The sequence below is a fragment of the Hippopotamus amphibius genome, chromosome 14 (genome assembly GCF_030028045.1).
Source record: "Hippopotamus amphibius kiboko isolate mHipAmp2 chromosome 14, mHipAmp2.hap2, whole genome shotgun sequence".
NCBI lineage: Eukaryota > Metazoa > Chordata > Mammalia > Artiodactyla > Hippopotamidae > Hippopotamus > Hippopotamus amphibius.
Window position 1 is genome coordinate 27,375,189 of NC_080199.1, and position 24,568 is coordinate 27,399,756.

Genomic DNA, 24,568 nt, shown 5'->3' on the forward strand with positions numbered 1-24,568 from the left:
TTAAAATAATGACCATTTATTCTCCACTATAGAGTAATAAATTCTTTTATAAAGCTTACATAAAGAAAATTATAACAGAAGTATATAATCAATCACATTCATGTAAGTGATAGCTATTAACAGTTCAAGAGATACCAAATATTATATACCGCAGGCATGAGGTGTTCAAAACTCTAATTCTTGAAGGAATAACTGTAATTCTACTTAAATTTCAACTAGCAACAATATGTTTCTGCGAAGTAATGCAGCTGTCCTCTGTTCAGAAAATGCTTGCTTCTCTGGAGATGTTCCAGGCTACTTCTAAAATTGCCAGGCTAGGTTTTTGTTTATGTTTTGCTCAGATAAAGTTGGCTGTCCAGCTGAGCTCTGGGATGGAGGTAATGTTACTCTCCCAGTATAAAGCTATGAGTGCTTTACTAGGATGACCAGTAGAGATCCTTAGAAAGAGTAAGTAGCTTAACACACAGCCACACACACAGGCATGCTACAAGCTAGGACTAAACTCTGGACCACCTAGAGTATAAGTCAGTGACTAAATCCAAAGTAGTGTCCCAAGTAGGCTCATGGAACAGAAAAGGAACATTGTGTAAAAACCAAGGAAATCTGAATAGCATATGGATTTTAGTTAATATTACTGTTATTAATGGTAACAACTGTAACATACTAGTGTAAGATGCTAGTAATGATGAAAAATCGTACAGGGTATATGGGAACTCTGTGCTTTCAGGTTTTCTGTAAACCTAAACCATGCTAGACAATCAAGTTCATTAAAAAAAAAGTAGTGGTATAAGAAGCTAAAAAAATATACATGCTTACTCCATCTATAGAGATAACATTTCAAAGTCTCCACACACCTCTTGTTCTGTCGTGTCTACATACTGCTTATTAGGTCTCTAATGTATGGATAAAACTCTTAAATTACTAATCACCAGCAGACCTATGTAATAAAGAAGGGAAATGGGAAAACTCCTAAATAAATGAGTTATAATGTTTAACAAAGAAACAAAGAAATATGGTTAGATATATAGTCCTTATTTCAGCAACAATTATAGGCATTCTTTCTCCATTATATGCTCTTTGCTTCATTTTTTTCCCCTTCAAACATTATATTTTAGTATTTAGTATAGTGTTCTATAGCTGATAGTGTCATCTGTTATTCATTCTTTTGGAACATGAGCCTTTAGTAGCCCTACTTCTAAGAAGTTGTTATGGTTTCATGTATTTTGAATATATCTATATCTAGAGATTGAGAGAGAGAGAGAGGAAGAGAGACAAAGAGACAGAGACAGAGACACAGAGAAAAGGTTCAGAGCAGGCCTCCGCAGGATGTGCCACTTTGGCATTTGGATTATGTCAAGCTAAAGGCAATGGAGATTCAAGAGGAATTGTTGCCCTTCCCTTAATTACCCAGGAAAATTTTAACTGAGGATGTTTTTCCAGTAAAAAGAATTATTACCAGAGATAAATTGTATCTAAGTGGCCCCATCCATATGGCAGAACAAACATTTAACTATCTTCTTATCGTCCTGTGAATGACCCTCCTGTCCTTGGAATCCCCAGGCCCCTAACCCCAGGATGGCATATACACCTCATTTTACCTTTTGGTCTCTGAACCTCTCTTGAATGTGGGGTTTCCATAAATACAAAATTAAATTTGATTTTCTCCTGTTAATATGTCTCAGGTGATTTTAATTTTCCCCTTCCCAACAGTGTTGGGAATTGTTGGTTTGAATTGCATGGTCCACTTATACAGAGATATTTTTCAATATGTATATATACTACAGCATGACATGATCTGTGGTTGGTTGAAAATTTGAATATGGAACTATGGATACGAAGGGCTATGGGACTTGAGCATCCTCAGGTTTTGGTATCCGTGGTGAGTCCTGAAACCAGTCCCCAGCAGATACCAAGGGATGACTGTGTATGTGTATATACATACATCTATCTATCTACCTACCTACCTACCTACCTACCTGCCTATCTATATTTGCCTATTTATCCAATGATATGAGAAGTCTGAATTTCTGAATTAGCTAAGTTGCATTTCCATAATCTAGTTGAATGAACCCTGGGGTAATCATTACTTCTTTGAATTTAAACACTCTACAGAGAGTAGAGCCCATATTGCTTCAATAAAGAAGAAAAATTCTATGAATGGATCAGAGGTTGTAATGGAGAGAGGTACATTTTATACCTCTGTGCCTTCCTTTCCAAATCTGCATATTTTGGCTATTGAAAAAAGTGTCACTATAGACTTTTTATTCATGCAGATAATTTACTCCAAGCCCTTCCGGTTGTCTCCCAGAAGCTACCAAAGTTTGGGTGTTTGGGAAATATGATAAGACTAGTAGTAAATATATAAATATGAGTTGATCACCCCAAATATGTCACTACAAAGTGAGTTTCTCAATTGTATTAGGTTTGTCTCCACATTTTTCTTTTTACACTGACGTCTTTTATGCATGTGTGTACTGACAGAGCCTGTGAGACATATGCCTTTTCCTAGCAGCAAAAGAGTCTGGAGTGAGTTTATGGAATCCTCTTTGGACATGCTCACCTGTTAATTTGAGGAGGATGTTCTCTAAAGATGTCGACTGCAGGGAGACAGAGGGAATGAGAGAGAGGCAAGAAGAAAGACAGATCTATAACCTCTCATTTTACAGATGACAAAATGAAGACAAGGAATCTTGTTGAAATATAGGTTTTCTGATAGTTATGTTAGTGCTCTGGGATCATGGATATTATGATTACTCTTTTTGTTAGTTGAGTGTTGCAGAGTTCTCAAAATATTTTTGTATAAATATGAAAGCCGATGGATCTGGACTTCATAACATGGGCTAATGTTGACTATTTTCATCTTAAATCTGTTTACATTGAGAAAATGTATCCTCTAGATGTGGAGAGAAGACTTAGAATGAGGAGGTCAGAAATACAATCTCCTGGGTCAACGTCAGTGCACAAAATGCACCACAGGAAACTATGCTTCTGACGATGCCTTGCTTAGTATGCTGGGGAAGGAGGTCAAAGGGGAAATGCTAAATATACTTTCATAGTTAAGAACATATCGAGATTACATCAGTTTTTTACAGAAGAGTCCATTAATTAGGAAAATCTTTTTCCCATTTCTGTTAGAAAAAAAAATGGAACTCAAGAAAAGTTTAAATTGTAAAAAGTGAGATAATGTAAGACTGATATAAATTAATAGCAATTTTTTGAATACATCACAGCTAACTTTATGCCAAATAGAAGATAATATTGTATATCATATAAAATACATATGTTCATGCCTGTTATTTTTCTATATATTATTAACTGTTTACCATTAATATATATTGTTGTTTTCATAATAGATACAATATAAACATTTTTAAAGTTATTTTGTTGTATAAGGAGGCAAAGTTGTTTTAAAAGAAGTTCATTTGCAACTTGACATTAACTGTCAAGGGAAATGCAAGGTGTGACACATCGATGCAAAGAGGTTTATTAATCTCTTTTTGCCAACAACACAGTCTGTGTTTATATGTTATAAAGCATAATAAATATAGTAACAAGTACTTTGGTGTTATATGTGTCTAAATTCACTCTTACACTGTTTTTTTCCTAATATTTTAAAGCAGAATTGTATTTTTGGTCTTTGATAGTTATAACTGTCTTGATGATGGTAAAAGTCATAACATAAAATATATTTACTATCACTTCATGAATAGAAGTATGACTTTATTGTCTTTAGAATGACTGTGCTTCTCTGATGCTTTACTGTCCTTCTCAAATCATTATTAATGATCACATTTCATCTTTTGTCTGAACCTTCGAACTTGTGTCTCTGATGCCCATAATTGCTGCTGTGTTAGAGACATAGGTGTAAGTGTTACCGTAGTCATTTGGTACCCTGCATTGTGTCAAGAAGTTTGAGAACAACGACAAGTTAATATGACGTGCTGAACATCACATTTTCCTTGTCCTCATTATTAGGGCTTTAGAGAACTTGTGAATAGCTCTCCTCCAGAGTCCTTAAGCAGAAAAGAAAGCACAAAAAACACATATCAGTAGGATATGATTTGAGAATGTGGCAACCATGGGCTTTCTATCAGCATACTAAGAATTATACAAGTTTACCTCCTCCCTTCCACCATTCCCCACCTTTTCACCCCCACCACAGGCGCAACTGAACCATCGCAAGCCTGGGCCTATTAGGGCAAATAGTCCTTACTACATGGAAGAAGATAAAGCAGGATTCCTTCCTTCCTGCAGGCTGGCTGCCTACTTAAAGAATTGAGTGAAAAAGTAGCTGAGCCACAAGAAAATGTATATCCTTTCACATTTAGTGTGATTCTGAATATGTTGTATGAAGTCTGAATATACTGCCAGGATAAATAAAAGTATATGACAAAGCACGCATTTTTACTCAAATGTTTTATATGTAATAGTCAAAAATGGGAACACCACAAATATACATCACTTTTGAAATATGAATATTGTATATCCTTACAGTGGAACACTATTCAGAAGAAAAAAAAAAAGGAATGAACAAATGACACAACATAGGTGAATCTGTTTAGGTGAGTGACGGAAGCCAGCCCTCTTGCCCCCAAATCATACATACTATATCAATCAATTTACATAAAATTAGAAAATATGAGCTACCTACAGTAACAGAAAACAGATTAGGGGACAGAAAGGGGGCAAAGAGAGGTGGCAGGATGGAAATATAAAAGAACAAAAGGAAACTTTAGGGTTGACTGTGGTGATGTTTTCATAGATGGATACATAGGCCAGATCCTGTCAAATTGTATACTGTCAACATGTGCAGTTTACTGAATATCAATTATACCTCAATAAACCTGTTAAAATTTTCAAAACAAGTTACATAACTGTGAATGGAGGTGACCTAACAGCTTATATTCCTCCATCAAAGTATCCAACCCACTATCAATTAAAGATATCCACACACTTCTATAAAGATCTGTTTCTAATATAATGACAATGTTGTATGATAAAATGAGTTAAACTTTTGGAATAAAAAGACACAAATTATAGTTCTATGTTTAGTGGGTGATCTTGAGTCACTAACCTTCATGGTTCTCACATTCCCTTCCTAAAACTGGAGAGTAGAGCTACTTAGTGTTTTTATGTACTTTAACACTGTAAATATAAAGACGTCTTCCATGTTCTGGTGTGAATTTTAGCATTTACTACTACAGCCTAAAACTTTTCATTTTCAGTGTCTCTCTACATACAATCCAGATCATTTTAAAATGATAATTAGTCTACGGAAGCACATAGCTAGGAAACTCAAGTACATGAGTTCATATACTATAATTATATGCATAGTCACATGTATATATAATATATAATACAATTTTATATAATATAAATGATACACATTGAATATTATACTTACCCTATCATTTTCTTTAACCGCAACTAATGATATCATACACAAATGATTTTTAATTATCATGAAAATGCTTAAAAATAGCAATCATTTATTTACTTTTCAATTTATTTTGTGCTTTTTCTTTAGCTACATTCTTGGCAGCTGTGCATAGAATATTAGCCAGGTAGTTAAATTCTGGGCATAGAACAAAATCAGGTTGTTTCCTCAATTACTCCACTTCACAAGAGAAAAAGAGACAAACTAAAGCACTGACAACTTTTGTTTTCAAAGGACAATTGAGAGTACTTGAAAGTTAATTTCGTCAGAACCATTTTTTTTTAATTCAAATTGGCGCTGTGTTATGAAAGAGGATTTTATCACTTGAGTTTTATAGGTATGTGGCCAAAGTTTTGTCCGTTTGTTCATCTAACTATTAGTACTGTATCAAATCCAAATAACATGACAATAACATCAGTTTCAGGCAGTTCTCAGAAATAGATATTTCATACTAGTATAATACAAACCCTCTTAGTTGTTATTTAGAAAGAAAAATAACCAAGAAAGATAAACCTTTGCCATAGGTTACCTATAAAGGTTACAGTACTTAAAATTATATCCCCTTAATATGTATTTTAAACTCAATTTTCTAATGTGTCACATTACAGACTTGAAAGATTGTAGAAATCTCTGGTTTGAATGTGAAATGTTATAGTCAAATGTAGAATGAACTTAATTTACGCTGAGAAATATGCTTCTCTACATAATTAAATTTACCTATTTGATCCTGTTTGTTACACTCATTTTCTTACTTTGACATTTTGACCTAAGGTAGTAAAGTGGACAGATACTAGAAATAGAACATACATACAGTATACTCTTATTTTGGGGGAAAATATAGCTAAATCAAGTGAGAGATCTTTAAAAGAAAAAAAACTATTTTTATTCCAAGAACAAGTACAACTTATATGCCTAAATTATGGTTTAATTTATAATTTAATAAAAATATAGATTAGACATTTTTTTTAAATCATCAAAGAGTTCAAACTTCCTAGACTTCCTGTAGTTTTTACACCAATTCTCCAACATACATGGTCATTTTCTGTTATAAAGTTATAACAGAAATCCTTCCACTTAAACTTAAAAATCCTTCCACTCTAAGTTCATCCTTGAATCTCTAAGCAAGCCGATTTGGAAAAAGAAAAGGAGAAATAAAATTTCACAACCCAGCCTTGCCAAAGTTAGTCAAAATAATTAGGTAAACCTTGAATATTTATGATTTTCCACCTATATAAATTATATTTAATATTATGCCATAAGTTAGAAATCCAATTTATATTCAATTTATTATAATATATGCTTATATATTTATAAAAATATGTTTTTACCCCAATCACATACATTTATTTTTGATTTTAACGTGTATATGAAAAACCAAACTACCGAGAGATAGCATCAAAATGGCAGAGTAGGAGGACTTGCGCTCACTCCCTTTTGCAAGAGCACTGAAATTACAACTAACTGCTGAACAATCATTGACAGAAAGACACTGGAACTCACCAAAAAAGACACCCCACATCCAGCGACAAAGGAGAAGCTGCAATAAGATGGTAGGAGGGGTGCAATCATGTTAAAATCAAATTCCACAAATGCTGGGTGGGTGACTCACAAACTGGAGAACAGTTATAGTGCAGAAGTCCACCCACTAAAGTGAGGGTTCTGAGCCGCATGTCAGGCTTCCCAACCTGGGACTCCAGCAACGGGAGGAGGAATCCCCAGAGAATCAGACTTTGAAAGCCAGTGGGATTTGATTGCAGGACATCCACAGGAATGGGGGAAATAGAGACTCCACTCTTGGAGGGCACGCAAAATAGTGTATTCACCAGGACCCAGGGGGAAGGAGCACTGACCCCATAGGAGACTGAACCAGACCTACCTGCTGGTGTTGGGGGGTTGCCTGCAGAGGTGGGGGACAGCTGTGGCTCCCTGAGGAGACAGAGGCAATTGCAGCAGAGATTCTGGGAAGTTCTGGGTTCAGGCCAAATGACCAACAGGGTTGGAACACAGCCCCACCCATTGGCAGACAAGCAGAGTAAAGTTTTACTGAGCTCTGCCCACCAAATCGGATTGAAGTCTTACTGAGCTCCTCCCACCCAGCCCTATCCACCATCAGTCCCTCCCATCAGGAAGCACCCATGAGCCTCCTAGATAGCTTCCCCCACAAGAGGGTACACAGCAGTATCAAGCAGTATCAGCAGTATTTCGGATTATGGAACTGAAAACCACAGCCACAGAAAGACAGAGAAAATGAAAAAGCACAGGACTTTGTATCAGATGAAGGGACAGGATAAAACCCCAGAAAAACAACTAAATGAAGAAGAGATAGGCACCCTTCCAGAAAAAGAATTCAGAATAATGATAGTGAAGATGATCCAGGACTTTGAGAAAAGACTGGATGCAAAGATCGAAAAATTTACCAAAGACCTAGAAGAATTAAAGAGCAAACAAACAGAGATATGCAACACAATAACGGAAATGAACAATACACTAGAAGGAACCAACAGCAGATTAACTGAGGCAGAAGAGTGAATAAGTGACCTGGAAGACAGAATAGTGATAATCACGTATGTGGAGAAGAATAAGGAAAAAAGAATGAAAAGAACTGAAGACAGCCTAAGAGACCTCTGGGACAACATTAAACGCACCAACATTTGCACTATAGGGGTCCCAGAAGGAGAAGAGAGAGTAAGGACCCAAGAAAATATTGGAAGAGATTATAGTTGAAACTTCCCTAACATGGGAAAGGAAATAGCTACCCAAGTCCAGGAAGCACAGAGAGTCCCAGGCAGGATAAACCCAAGGAGAAACACACCAAGACATATAACAGTCAAACTGACAAAAATTAAAGACAGAGAAAAGTTATTAAAAGCAACAAGAGGAAAACAACAAATAACATACAAGGGAACTCCCATAAGGTTAACAGCTGATTTCTCAGCAGAAACTCTGCAAGCCAGAAGGGAGTGGCATGATATATTTAATGTGATGAAAGGGAAGAAACTACAACCAAGATTACTCTACTCAGCAAGGATCTCATGCAGATTCAACAGAGAAATCAAAAGCTTTACAGACAAGCAACAGCTAAGACAATTCAGCACCACCAAACCAGCCCTACAACAAATGCTAAAGGAACTTCTCTAAGCAGGAAACATAAGGGAAGAAAAGGACCTAAAGAACAAAAACAAAACAATTAAGAAAATGGTAATAGGAACATACATATCAATAACTACCTTGAATGTAAATGGACTAAATGCACCAGCCAAAAGACACAGACTGACTGAATGGATACAAAAACAAGACCCACATGTATGCTGTCTGCAAGAGACCCACTTCAGACCTAGGGACACATAGAGACTGAAAGTGAGGGGATGGAAAAAGATACTCCATGCAAATGGAAATCAAAAGAAAGCTGGAGTAGCAATACTCATATCAGATAAAATGGACTTTATAATAACAAATGTTACAAGAGACAAGAAAGGACACTACATAAAGATTGAGGGATCAATCCAAGAAGAGGAGATAACAATTGTAAATATAAATATATATGCACCCAATATAAGAGCACCTCAATACATAAGGCAAATGCTAACTATGAAAGAGGAAATCGACAGTAACACAATAATAGTGGGGGACTTGAATACCCCATTTACACCAAAATGTGGCCAAAAAATAAAAATAAGAAAATAATAAGTAAACCAGTTGTTAATTAAAAAAAATTCTTTTTCTAATACAGATCTAATACAGATCATCCACACAGAAAATTAACAAGGAAACACAAGATTTAAATGACACAATAAATCAGCTGGATTTAATAGGTATCTATAGGACATTACATCCAAAGACAGCAGATTATACATACTTCTCAAGTGCACATGGAACATTCTCCAGGATAGATGACATTTTGGGTCATAAATGAAGCCTTTGTAAATTCAGGAAAATTGAAATTGTATCAAGTATCTTTTCTGACCACAATGTTATGAGACTACAAATCAATTACTGGCAAAAAACTGCAAAATACACAAACACATAGAGGCTAAACAATACACTACTAAATAACCAAGAGATCACTGAATAAATAAAAGAGGAAATCAAAAATTACCTAGAAACAAATGACAATGAAAACACAATGATCCAAAACCTATGGGATGCAGCAAAGGCAGTTCTAAGAGGGAATTTTATAGCAATACAATCCTATCTCCAGAAACAAGAAAAATCCCAAATAAACAATCTAACCTTACACCTAAAGAAACTAGAGAAAGAAGAGCAAACAATACCCAAAGTTAGCAGACAAACTGGGACATCTGTAGATACATAGATGGACCTAGAGACTATCATACAGAGTGAAATGAGTCAGAAAGAGAAAAACAAATATTGTATATTAACACATGTATGTGGACTATAGAAAAATGGTACAAATCAACTGGTTTGCAAGGCAGAAATAGAGACACAGACGTAGAGAACAAACATATGGACACCAAGTGGGAAAAGCAGGGAGGGTTGGGGGGGAATGAATTGTGAGATTGGGATACCAAATCGTACACTCTAAATATATGCTGTTTTTTGTCTGTTAACTGTATCTCAATAAAAGTTCTTTAAAAAAAAGCAAAAACCAAACTACCATCTTTTATTAGTTTTATTCCATACAACTTTTAAATGATAGTTTTAAGTAAAGCCATGTGTAGAGATAAAATTCTTTCTGTCACTATAGTCTCTAATGCTAAAGTGTTCTATATTCTTATGCATGAAAAATATCTTCTTTTGAAAAAAAAATTATCACCAAAATTTCAGATGATTTGTTTTTCATTTCTGTGAATATTATCCAACAATTTTCTAGGACTTCCCTGGCAGTCCAGCGGTTAAGAATCCACACTTCCACTGCAAGGGATGTGAGTTCAGTCCTTGGTTGGGGAACTACAATGCCACATGCCGCAAAATGTGGCCAAAAAATAAAAATAAGAAAATAAAAAGTAAACCAGTTGTTAATTAAAAAAAATTCTTTTTCTAATACATAATCAAAATTTTTTACAGCAGACATATCCTAATTGCTATTGAACTCTCATCTGCACATAGTACTGGGGTCCCCAATCCCTGGGCTGCAGACCAGTATCTGGCCACCGCCTGTTAGCATCCAGGCCTCACAGCAGAAGGTGAGTGGCAGGCAAGCGAGCCAGTGAAGCTTCATCTGCTGCTCCCCATCGCTTGCATTACCACCTGAACACCCCCACCCCTACAACCCCCAGCCATGGAAAAACTGTCTTCAATGAAACCGGTCCCTGGTGCCAAAAAGGTTGGGGACCACTGACACAGTGCCCTCAAGTAGTGAACTGCAAGCAATTCTTGGCCAAACTATAGTCACAGTCATAATTAAGGCTCAGTTCATAAATGCTCACCTCTCAAGAGCCTTCCCTTAAGGCCATCTCAGCAAAAATTCAACTAAACCTTCCCCCCAGCACTACATAAATTTGAACTCACACCTATTCAATCACAACCTGAAACTCTTGAATGCATTCTTTTGACCATATCTTATTCCCTCTGCAGTGTGATCATCTGTTTGTATGTGAAACTGTTTATGATACACGTTTCCCCACAGCTTCACCCAGTGCTTATTGCAAGATTGGTGCTCAATCAATATTAGATGAATTAACACTAGCAAGCAGTATCTAATGACTCAAATAATTAAAATTTACAATTTTCTGAAGGATTACAATAAGAAATCCAAAGCATTTCCATAAGCTTGAAAACAATAAATTAAAAGTTTGTGAAACTAAAGTGATACTTGCCAAATATAATGTTTCAAATAGCTGATTATAGTGGCTAGTAAGCAAAATTTCCCTAATTAACTCCATTTCACATGTCCATATTTAAGTACGTAATTCACAATGAGTAACTTGCTTTTTATACCTTTCTTTTATAAAGCTTCTAGGTATTATTTCTTGTGCCATGAATGTTTATCCTTTCTTTGATGGCCGGTTACATAAGATTAGGGTTTGTATTTCTCACAAAGCAACTGTTACATAAGTGTTGACCTGCTAGACAGTTGCACATTGGACAAGGTCAGGCATGAAAAAATTATGTCAAAGTGCAATAAATGTATAGATCCAAAAATGTGAACTAACAGTCCATATAATTCAAGACAAAAAAGATCATGTTTCTGTACTTGTTTGATTATAGAGCCTAAAAAATACACAGGAGAAAAAAGTGATATTATCTTACTTTGTAAAATAAAATTTAATTTCCAGTTTTCTTTTCTGTTTTGAAAACACTTGGATTGTCTCTAAACTTAGCATGCATTAATTTCTTCAAAAATGTTTGATTGTGTAGTATATGCCAGGCCCTCTGATGACTTCAAGTTAAATATGAGGAGACATAAACTTTACCCTTCAGAAATTCAGCTGTGCAGTGACTTGGAAGTTTAAAATCACCTGCCATATTGATGTGCTTATTGAATTTCACAAGTTCTGCAATGAATTATATAACAAAAAAAGCTTCACAGAGTTTTACAGAATCTTATAACTTCAAAATATTTGGGATGGAAATAATGTGCAAATTATTTTCCCACTTCTGCTTCATAGCTCTACAGAATTCTGGCTTTAACGATCATTTCTCATTTTGAAATCTGTACTCCATTCTAATATATATCACCAACTTTATATCATATTAAAATTTGATTTGCTAGTATTTAGCTCTTATCATGAAAGTGCCACCTATATAAATATCAGCATTTAAAAATATGAAAAAGCAGAACATTAATCTGAACAGTCTTCTCTGTAGTACTCCATTTCATAGCATTTTTGATTAAAAATAGGAAAATAAAGCTATATATCAACCACATGACAATAGGATTTTCAGCTGAGGCGCAGCCTGGTTTTTACAATTTTGAATTTTAAATTATTTGGAAGCTGTTATTAGTTTTATTGCTTTGTAGACTCATTCTAGTTCAAAGTTATAATTTATTATTTTACAATAAATTTCATATGATTCTTATGCAAAATTTAGACCTAAAGTGTCATGGAGAAATCGTAAAAAATATTTTCATTTGTGCCTTTGGGTAACACTGCTGTTACCCAAACACTGCTATGTGTGTCCAAGATTAACAGTAATTCAAAAGAGCTCACATCCTGGTTGTCCTCCTCCAATTCACAAGTACAAACAACTCAAAGAGATTACAGAGCCTACAGGTAAGTTTTTAAAAATCCCAGAAAAATAAGTAAACAATATGATTTGCTTATACATACAAAATTTCTGTCAAATATATGATATGGTTGCTCTAGTATTAGAATTTTAGTAGCATAGTTATCTGTTTTCTTTGAACACAGTATACTTTTACCTTTACCATTAGAAGTTGAGTAAGAGTGCAGGTATTGTATAAAAGGCAGGGAGAGAGCACTGGGTGCTTTCAGAAGTCATGGCCAAGTCCAAAAGATCAGAGAAATGTTATCTCCACTGTTTTTCAAAAGGAAAACAGTTTGAATCTATAAATTGCAAAGTTAAAAAGAAAAAAAGAAAGAAAAAAAACCTGTGTACCTCATTAACACCAATGAACATCACTGCATGACTATAACTCATTAATATTTGTTGCTAGGACCTTGAGCCATCATGAGAAAGCATATCATATTTAATTTATTCTACTGAGGAAGGGGAAACTGTCTCTAATTTCAAAAAGATGACGCTAAAATATTTTACTTGGTATTTTTCAAACTTTAGGCACATCAAAGAGAAAAATCAGTCATCTATAAAAATCACTTTTTCAGAACATTTAATTTTGTCACAATCTCAGGGATGTAGCATATTTAATTCTTTCATCTGACACAGAAAATACATCTCATGGTTGCAGTGAGAGACAACCACTCTCTACATGTTTCTTGGATTGCATGCGTGGTTAAGTTTTAAGATCTACACTAAACAGTTAATACACCCATATAAACAACTTACTGCAGTTTTTAGTGGCAGTGGTAATGACAGTGGCTGAGGACTCTGCATAATGTTCAAAATATGAATCTGTGTCTTCCTCCTGGGCACTATCTATCACAAGGAGCAGAAATGTACTCCTTACTGTGGCCACTGAATAGAAATAATGTTCTTCATTACCCATCCACATTCTTATGTACTAATAAATTTAAATGATAGCAAGCACCCACATATTTGTGTGAGTTCTCTTAATGAATGCATATGTATTCAATATGTTGCTCATTTACCATTATTTGCAATTTTTTCACAATTCAATCCCAATATTTAACATACATTCAATGGCATGGTTCAATGCTTATACATTTTGTATCCTTTATAAATTGCTTAAATTTTGTGGTTGTACCACATTCTAATTCTCAAGATATATTTTTGTACACATTTTTTTAACAATTTAATTTTATATAATTTTTGCTGCATATTGAGTGCATTTGTAATTATCATAGTTTACCACCCATTGAACACATATTCTTCACCATGGATTTTTATTCATTTTTGGTAATTCAAAAATAATGTACAAAAGACAGTAAGATTAATAGTTATGAAGTTTAAGTAAAAATATGAACCAGAAACATAGATCTGGGAGTGCCTTCAATATATACGAATATATGACAATGCAGAGTGGAGTGTGCAGAAAGAAGAAAACCTAGAACAGAACAACACAATGTTTGCGAGTTAACATAAAATGAAATTATGCACACTGAATCAGCAGATTTCCAGTTAAGCATATAAGGCACATGGAAGTCACCATTGTGTCCTAACTACTGTCGGCAGAAAATGTCCCTGCCATATCTATAAACAAAGGATGTTGTGGCCATCAAGCCTCTGGCCACTGCAGCTGTCCCCCAGCTGTACACCCTGAGAGGATTAGGATAAAGAAAAACAGGATACTGGCCCTAGATAGTTTAACATGCATATCAATGGAATGATTTCAATGAGCCCAGACTCTTGCATCTTCCCACACATAGAAAAGCGCTAAATTCATTAACCTGAGATATCTTGTTTTCTTTAATTAACAGTAATCTTTTGATGTTCCGACTTGGTTTTTTATCGCAAAACTCCTATACATCCTGGCTCCTCCCTTAACCTCTTTGGAGCAGTCTCTCAGAGCTATCTGAGGGGCTGTCTTCTGGGCTTAAGTCTTCAGGTTTGTTCGCCGGGTAAAACATAATTCTTAACTTTTCGGTTGTGCATTTGTTTTCAATCGACACTAAGTAAAAAGCTGAACAGACTGAAAAACTAACACTCCTTTTTGGACTTGTAAGAGAGGGGGAGAACACGGGGCAAACTGTGCCCCCGAGGACTGGAAAGCAGAGGAGTGAATACAGGGAGTCAGATCTTACCTGAGCAGAGACTCAGAAGCAGAAACCACTGTGGAAACCAGCACAGGGAGAAAAACTGGAACTGTAATTGACAAATTGTTGGAGGCTCAGTGAGGATGACATAAAGAGTTAAAAACTCCAGGGGGACCCAATCAAAGAGGAGCCCCCACAATAGTGTGAGATTTATTTACCTTCAGGAGCTCGGCCAGATTCTCCTAGTAAACACTGGAGAAAAATTTTGTGCTTCCTGCTGGCAGAGGGGAAAAGGAACCATCTTGAAATACACCAGAACACTCTTTTCTTCTTAACACGGCCTGCCCTCAGGGGAAACTTGTTAACCAGAATCTAAACTGCTGGGGTATTATCAGAGCCTAACTGCCCTGGGGGAAGGGAAATACACAACTCCTGCCTGCTCTTGCCTTCCTTGTGAGAGAAAAACAAACAAACAAACAAACAAACAAATCCAATTCCAGCCCATTGTAGCCTTCCTGTCACACCAAAGGGGGAAAGAAAAACTGAGAAACTTGTGAAGCTTACTAAAAGACTGAGACTTAATCAGGGCACTATGAAACTTCCCTTTGCCCCATACCTCACCACCACATTACTAAAGACCTATTTACAGAAGCTTCTTTTACCTAGTACCTCACATCCAGCTTTCAGGAAAACATTACAAGGCATACCACAAGACAAAAAACACAATTTGAAATGACAGAGTAAGCATCAGAGCCAGACACAGCAGGGATGTTGGAATTATCAAACTGGGAGTTTAAAACAACTATGATTAACATGCTAAAAGCTCTAATGGAAAAGTAGACAGCATTCAAGAGCAGGTGGACAATGTAAGCAGAAAGATGAAAATACAAAGAAAAAAACTAAAAGGAAATGCTAGAGATAAAAAAAAAAAATTCTTCAGAAATGAAGAATGTCACTGATGCACTTACTAGTAGGCTGGACACAGCTAATGAAAGAGTCTGAGAGGATATATCAACAGAATCCTTGAAAACTGAAAACAAGGAGAATCAAGACAAAATAAAGCAAAGCAGAATACTCAAGGACTGTGGGACAACTACAAAAGGTGTAACATACATGTAATGGCAAAGATAATTGGCAGAAAAGAGCCATGACTAAGAGTAAGACCAGAAGAATATTGCTATGAGATCAAAAAAAAAAAAAAAGAAGACATTAAGAAGTACATAAGCAAGATTGCTAGTAGCAACAAGAGGTCAAACAGAATAAGCCTGAAAGATGTGTATTAGGGAAAATGATGAGAACATGTCAATGTCCTGAAGATGTTTGGTTTGTAGGAGCAGTTAGCAAAAAGGTCAGATTACAGTGGGTTGAAGACTGGTTGGAATACAGGAAGTAGTGGCATTACAGGTAGACTTCTACATTATCCAGGATACCATTGATTTTCCCTGAGCACTTTTTCCAGCTGAAAGGATTTACTTCATACTATCAAAATGTATTCAGGGGGTTTAAAATCAGTGCAAGGGCAAAGCTCGTTTATTCTTACTACTGAGGCAAATATTTAATTACCTTTTTTCATTTCATACATTTTTTTAAACTTTATAGTTTGTACATGAATTTGCAAAACCACCAATACCTAAAAATTTCTGGATCCTATTATTACTCTTTATTCCTGCTTGAAAATCAGCCAATTTATTTTCTTAGATCATGTCTTATTTGAATTATCTTAATGCAGCTTCCGGAAACTACCATATGATATCACTTTTCTCCTTTAGGAGTTCTTTAGGTGCATGATCTGCATTCTGAGTTATCTCAGCAGTTTTAACAATGTTGCAATACTGCCTCTCATGGATCACCATGAATCCATCCTCCAAAAACAATTTGCTTGAAGCATGCATGCTGTATTTAACCCAATGCCATACCTTTCTTCATGTTTTGTTAGGACACCATCCTATTCCCAGGAATACATTTCTGTACCAAGTCAGGTGTATTAGATTCTTCTGGAGTGACAAACAGACCCAAATATTTCAGAGACTTTTAAAAAATGTCTATTTCATATTCATGCTAATAATGACTTTGTTATTGTCAGAGGTATGACTAAAGGAGAAAAGAAGAGATCAGAGAGAGCTGGAATGGAATGAGATGTGAAAGAAATCTTACTGTTATGAGAAATCTTTATCTGGCTATTTTTATCTAAGATGAGAATTTTGTTTGTTTAAGATGGGAGATACGTGAATGTGTTTAAATGCTGATAAGAAGGAAATTGGTAACATAAGAAGAAAGTATTAATGGAAACATATCAAGAAGAATTTGAGAAGGGTGAAGTCCATCAAGTCTAATAGAACAAACTCTTCAATTGTAGGTCAAGAAGCAAAAGAAGACACATGCTGATACACAAAGTTTGTAAAATTTTTGGAAAAAAAGAAAAGAGGAAATTGTATCAGATAGTTTTTGTTTTTTTTTTTTTCCTATGACTTATAAGCAAGATAATCTCCTTACAATGAAGAAAAGGAATAGTCTTTGGATGAGACTTTTAAGGACAGAAAAATCTGAAATTATAGGATGGATGAAAATAACTAGGCTAACAAAAGGAGGCTGGCTGATAACTTTAAGAACTCTGTAATTAGAAACTGTAAAGTAATGGGGAAAAGATAATTAATTTTGTGATTGATTTCCTTCTGCATCTCTAAGGAACTAGGCTGAGACTCAAAATACTGGAGAAACTATACACACACACACACATACACATACAACAAAATGTGTGATGTTATAGGCCATGGAGTATAGTCATGAAAAGCAAAAGAAAATAAAACCATGACATTAGACAATGTATTAATAGAAATTAATTGAGTGATGTTAAAATAAGGGATATTCCAAGATGTAACATCGAGAATGACAGGTTTACCAAATATGCTGGAAGGATGCGTGATGAAAGTCACAGAATCAAGTATTTGAATTTTTGTTTAATCATATATTTGAATTTATGATTTCTAAGTTGGGGCTTGATTAAAAGAAAGCATTCCATTTTTTTTGCTAATTTAAACTCCAATAGCTGCAAAATATAGGCTCTCACTATGTTGGGAAAGAGTAATTAAAACCATGTAATCAATAAGCAGAACCTCAACAGCATAGTTGTAAACTAACAACCCAACGCCTTCCTTTCTTATTCTTCTATGATGTGTATTGTATTCTCTGTTAAAGCAACCTGGGTAGACTTTACTATTAAATACTATTTAATAGATGCAGAATGTTTTTTCTTACTAAATAAAATTTACATACTACACTAAATTTTCTTGACTAGTTAATAAATGAAGTTTAATTCTTCTTACATGCACTACACACATGAAATAAATGTTTAAAAATACATTTTAAGTGAAAATAAAATTATCTTTCTTTGGTGGTATTTTCTTTTGAAGGCAAATATAGGCATTTAATATTTTCCCCAAAACTCTGATGCTGAGTTAGTGACTCAGAAAATGTATTGGTTTTATCTTGGCAATACAGATAATTTTCACCTAGAATATTTTAATGCAGAAAATGCGCTGTAATATTAATACTGAAAAACACACATGCTTGGAAGAAGTAGCTGAGATATTTATACCCATGGATTTGAGGGTCAAGAAGTAACAGCCAGTGAAATGGCCCTAATGTGGGAATGCACCTTGCATACTTAAGGAACAGAGGAGAATCCAGTGTGTGACTAGATTTGAGTAAATAAGAGAGAGAATGGTAGATGGGGAGGTCAGATGGTGTATCCTACCATTTAAGGACACATATTCGCTTTTCTGTTTACTACTTCTACTAACATTCTAATGGCTATAACTCATTTACATACTCACAGACACTTGCAAAAGAGGCCAAAAATAGGCTATTGTACTCTTTATCTGAATGGCCATTTACCAAGATAAAATGCTTTCACTATGGACCTATGGAATATCAGAGATCAAAGAGAGTTTCTATCACACTGTATGTTTTAATATGGGTTGTTTGTGTGAGAGAGAGAGTGAGAGAGAGAGACTGATTTTATACTTTTAAGAGTTGAACTGCTTACTATTGTTGACGTAACAGAGGTGGGGGATAATTGCAAACTAATCTCTCAATATGTCTGTAGGATTCACTATTTCTGTGATCTTATAGATGCAAATACCACAATAAGACAACTAACTTATATTATATAAAACTTTGATGTGAAATTAAACTACAACTTTTGAAAATCATTTTGGACTATTATATCTGTCACAAAAATCATGTTAGAAAATTATATCTGACACAAAATGAGTCAATTATATACAAGTAGCTGTATATCCATTTGCACTTTAAAAGCAATAATCAGTTTCTTTTATTTACTATTTACTTTTCATGAGTCAGGTGTTGCTTCATTATGAGGAATTGAATGTGGCTTGTGTTTTAGGAAAAGTTCAATGGGACGAACTAAAATGACTCATCAAAAATATGTAATAAAATCTCCAAATGCAGATTATGTTATGTATAAAATTAACTGCCAAAAAAAAGAGTGAAAAGCAACAGATGGCCAACAAAAAAAAGATGGAATTTAAACAGGCAGGTCTGATATTGACTAAGTGGAGAATTTTAATCTAAACTTGCATATAAGATGCACAAATAATGGCTGACAAATAGAAGATTTTCTAAAGTTTGTGAGGTATATAAAGAAAACTTTTTTATATGCTCCCCCCCCCCCAAAAAAAAGAAATGATGACTAATTATAATGTTGCACATGTAAAAATCAGGCTGAGATCATGTCTTAAAATTTAAGAACTTATAAATGAGAAGATTTGGGAAAAAAAAAAGCAAAGACTATAAGTCAGATGTTGCATCTGTAGTTGATTTTTCAACTTAACATAAATCCCCAACAAGTTTGAGCACAGGACAATGAAACTGTCTCATTAGACAAAACCCAGGTGATATATATGTTGTCTCATTAGACAAAACCCAGGTGATAAAAATAACTATATTTTAAAATTCTGAGGTGATAATAATAGGACGAAGGTGTATTAATTACTTACTGCTGCATAAAAACCACCCCCGAAACTTGTGGCTCTAAAAAGAAGCATTTATTATTTCTAATAAGCTTAGAAGTCCAATAAGTTCAGCTGACAGTTATAGTATTCTTCGGGAATCAGCTGTGCTCACCCAAGCATTAGGGTTAAAAATAGTACAGGCTGGCTGATCTACAATGGTATTATCCTTGTGTGGAAGTTGACTGGCTATTGGTCGGCTGGTCTTGTTCTCCTGGCATGGTGTATGTCCTAGAGAACAGTATACAATGCAAGGTCTTTAAGGCCTAGACTTATAAGACTCATTGATACTCTACCACCTCTGACTTATATTTGTCAAAGCAACCATAAGGCCAGCCTAGATTCATTTCCAGTGGGAAATAGATACCACTTCACAGAACTATAAAGTCACATTGCATGGAGCATGGGATATATGTAGGGGGACAATTTCAGAAACCAATTCATCATGTTCTGCCCCATGGCCCCCCAAATTCATGCCTCTCATGCATTCAAATTATGGTCAGTTTACCTAAAGAGGCTCTGAAGACATATGCAATCATGGCATCAGGTTCAAAATCCAGAATCTTATAATCTACATCATTACAGATGTAATTGCTCAGATGCTTCATTTCTTGACCTGAGATGTTTACAAAAACAATTGATCTGTCACCTAACATACCCAAGATACAATGATGAGAGACAAGATAACCACAGTAGATACATATAGGAAGCCCATGAAATTATTAAATGAGTTTTATTGGTGAAGAGCCCAAGCCTTCAGTGGGGCTAAAAGGCATGGGAAATTATTCAGACTGTAAAAAGGTCTCATGGTTCCTAAATTTCCACGAATAGAAATCAGCCTGAGAAAGCTATTTATCTTTTTGTGTAGGCAATTTTTTCAAAAATAACCAATGAGGGCAATGAACAAAAAATTTCCCAGAGGATCTGCTAACAATACTAAATTGACATTCATTCTTCTCTCAGATATGCTTTTATTCAAAACTTGAAATGATGGAACTATAGATGAAAATCATCACTGTGCTCCTAAGTAAATGATGCTCCAGATATCCCAGGACAGTGTCAAAATGTCTGTCAAAATAGAGTCATTCATCTCAAGGCCGTAACATTTTGTCTAACCCATCTGGTCAGGGAATGTAAAGCCATTTTTTAACAATGTTGAACTCACATAAATTTTATATGCCAATGTTAAGGTGACTATTAAATATTTTTATACATAATCCAAAAACAGGCCACTCTGGTTACAGATCTCTGTAGACATTAAATTTCTATTTATTTTAATACTAAATACTCAATCACTTAGCCTTGGTACCCAAGAATTAGAGAATTATAGACAAGGAAGAGGTTATCTAAAGATTATTTTGGGGAAAAAAGAAAAAGGAATATCCCAGATGGAGAAATCAAAAGTCCTTAAATCCATGGAATGGGGAGACACACCCAGTAAGCAAAAACTAGGTCTATTCACATAACACTTCTTATCCATGGGATAGATTAACCTGGCAATATATGCCCGAATGTAGTTCAGAATTCCTACAGATCCACAGTGACTGCATTGTGCCTCTTAATCTCCCCTATTATAAAGGAATATTTATGGCTGATTGTAGTTAATTCCTTTTGATAAAAGCCAAACTCACAAAGAGCAAGGCTAAGAACTGTTGAGAGTTCCCAATCTCCCAAACTGGATTAAATCTCTGAAACACAGTGATTACAGTGTAGCTAGAATTATCTGAAATGCTGAGGTATAAAAGGTGTAAAGATTCATACGTACAATTTTCTAATTTGAGAAATGACTTTTTTTCAGAATAACTCACTGAAAAGCTAGAGAAACTAAAAAGTAAAACATAAAATAAATAAAATACAGTAAATATAAGTTTCTAGAAAATACTGGAGACAAAAGAACTTGTGTGGCAAGGAGCTAGAAAAGAGAAAATTCAAAGATGTGGGCCTTTAATTTTGTACTGCTCTTACCTCAAGGTATTTGCAAACTGGAAAGTGGTAGCTGAGAAACTAAAAAGCAGAGATTTTCATAAGTTCTTGCGGCCAAGGAGAAAACCTTCACTTCAGTGGATACCAAAAAAAGAGAGTGCAGGGAAAGCATCCTGGGTTTTGCAGCTGGGACAGTTAGGAATAAGGGTGAAATGAAATTTTAACAGCTAGCCCAAAGCCTAAAACCTAGATTAATCATTTCTATCCTGATTGGTTGAAGGTGTTCTGCCCCTCCTTAGTTGTTTAGCAGAGGCAAAATAAATTCTCCCAGGATGTAGAAAATAGTATTCTATGCCTCAAATGTTTATATATAATTATGCATATGTCTGGTGTTGAATCAGGGAAAAAACAAAAACCAAAAACAAACAAAAAAAGGTAAATGTACAAGAATTGATTAAAAACAGAGAGTAAGGAATAGAAAGAGACACAAAATATTCAGATATTTTGATGCAGATATTAGGGTTATTGAACAAGGCCTTTTGATTAACTGTATTTAATATGCCCAACAAATTAAATTACAATGTAGAGAACTGTAAAAGGGAACTGATAACTATGAGATAATAGAGTAGAATTTATGGTAGTGAAAAAAATTAGAAATCCAATTGGTGGGACTATTAATCAATTAGAAAGCCACCTTCACCATTGAATAAAGGGTGCTGAAGGACAGGTGACAAAGGAAACAAGATATGACGGGTGACCTATGAAAAAATGAAGACATTCTGCACAGCTTACACTCCACTGTAAGGAGAAATATGGTTACAGTGGAAAATATACTGCATCATCCTTCGGTTAAAGTAGAATGCTACAAACTTGTCAACAAGATAGAGATGATGCTTGCTACCACATCATCAAATAATTACATTCCAATACTATTTTGTTCATCCTTAATTTGACAAACTTTTAGTCTATTTGTAAACTCATATGGTAAGGATCTAGGATTAACATTAACAAAGCAAGAGTGAAGTGCACAGACTTCAAGACATAAGCTTGGAGACTTAGGTATGTTTTACTTTGAATTTGGCAATGCAACAATTAAAATGATCTGAAAATATACTTGTGAAATTCTAAATCACAAATGTATGCTCTGTAATCCCATTTACAACTTAAAATATTGACAAGCCACATATTTTTAAACTATACATAAATATTAGAAAATGTTTTAGAGAGGGGATACAATCATTCTACTCTATATTAACTAGGGATTAATAATAAATGTATTAAATACACAACTGATATCAACCCATCTCAGTGAATGATTTATTAATATTCTCATTAGAATGGAAAATTAAACATGGTGAAGGTAGCACACAACAATTCATTTGGAAAGAAGACTGAATAAATCAATATTGATAGAACAGAGGGATCAGAAAGATGACTGTTTAGAGATATGCCTAAAAAGGACAGAGAAAGCTGTTTACAAGGAGTCTAGTATGTTAGGCTAAAGAGTAATTGTGTTTGTATGTTAGGCTAAAGAGTAATTGTGTTTGACTAATTCCTATGTATCCTATTTCAATTTAAATGTTACTATTTTCAGTAAATGAAATTGATTACACCTAGTCCTCAGATATGACTTCTAAAACTTGGATTTTCTAACAGCTATTTCAAAATTAAGGTAATTCAAGATTTCCTTTGATTTTTTTTTTTTCACATCACCCACCTTATTTCTCATGCTTCAAACTTGTAAGCCATTATTTTTGTATCCTCCCTGTTTATTCCCATGTTTCATGCTAATAACTTAAAGTCATGGCTATCACCTTCATTTATTCTCTAGAGTCTACATATCCCACATCCAGTCTATCTGTCCTCTACTATCTGAAATATACCCACTCTCCATTTCTATTTTTCTGTCCCAAACTCAAATCCAATCCATGATTTCTCACATGTATTATCCTAATACACTCCCATCTTCTCTCCCTGCATTTGCTATCAACCTGTCTGCACACCCAGTGTGATCTATTTTAAGTACATATCCGAATGTGTTACTCCCATGATGACACCCTTCAGTGAATTTCCCTGGCACTTAAAGTTCTTATCATGGCCTAAAATACTATTTATCATCAGGCTCCTGATGATGTCTCCAATCTTACTTCTTATGTCAAATATACATTTTCTTGAATTTGTTTTCCATCTATCCCTATGATCCAGATCAACTCACATGACATCCCGCTCATCAGACAATTTAGACTTTAGGTTAACAATCCAGTCGATACTTTTATATAATTTTTTCCCATATTTCCATCAATCTTCTCTCTCCCTCTCTGTCTCTGTCTGTCTTTGTTTCTGTCTCTGTCTCCCTCTCTATATATTCTATCATATATATGTATGTGCATAATATGTACATATTCTCTCACATGTATCACATTGTATGTGAAATATGTGTTGATTATACTCATCCTTCTTTTTTCATGAATTATGTCAGGCACTTATTAAGCCCTTCAGGCCTATAAATGGGTGTCCTATTTTGATTCTTGGAAAATTACATTTTAAAAATATTTAATGGTTTCTAGAGAATAAAAATAGTCAATCTATAAAGAAACAAGAATAAGGGTACCAGATATTTTCCCAACAACACTGGATTGCAGAAAATACCAGGGATTATGAGGAAATATTAATTTAAAAACTTACTGTATTATTTTAATCAAATTTAATAGCAGGACATATTACCAATTGAAATTGAAAGTACTATAAAATATACTTACAGACATGCAAAGAATCTGATATTCCTCTTTATTCACTTTCTTTTAAACTTTATTAAGAGACAGAATAAAAATAAAAATCATTCAAAAAGTCATGGTAAACTCCTTCTACTGATAAAAGACATCCCAAGACAATTAACTAGATAGTCTAATAAAAAAATTATA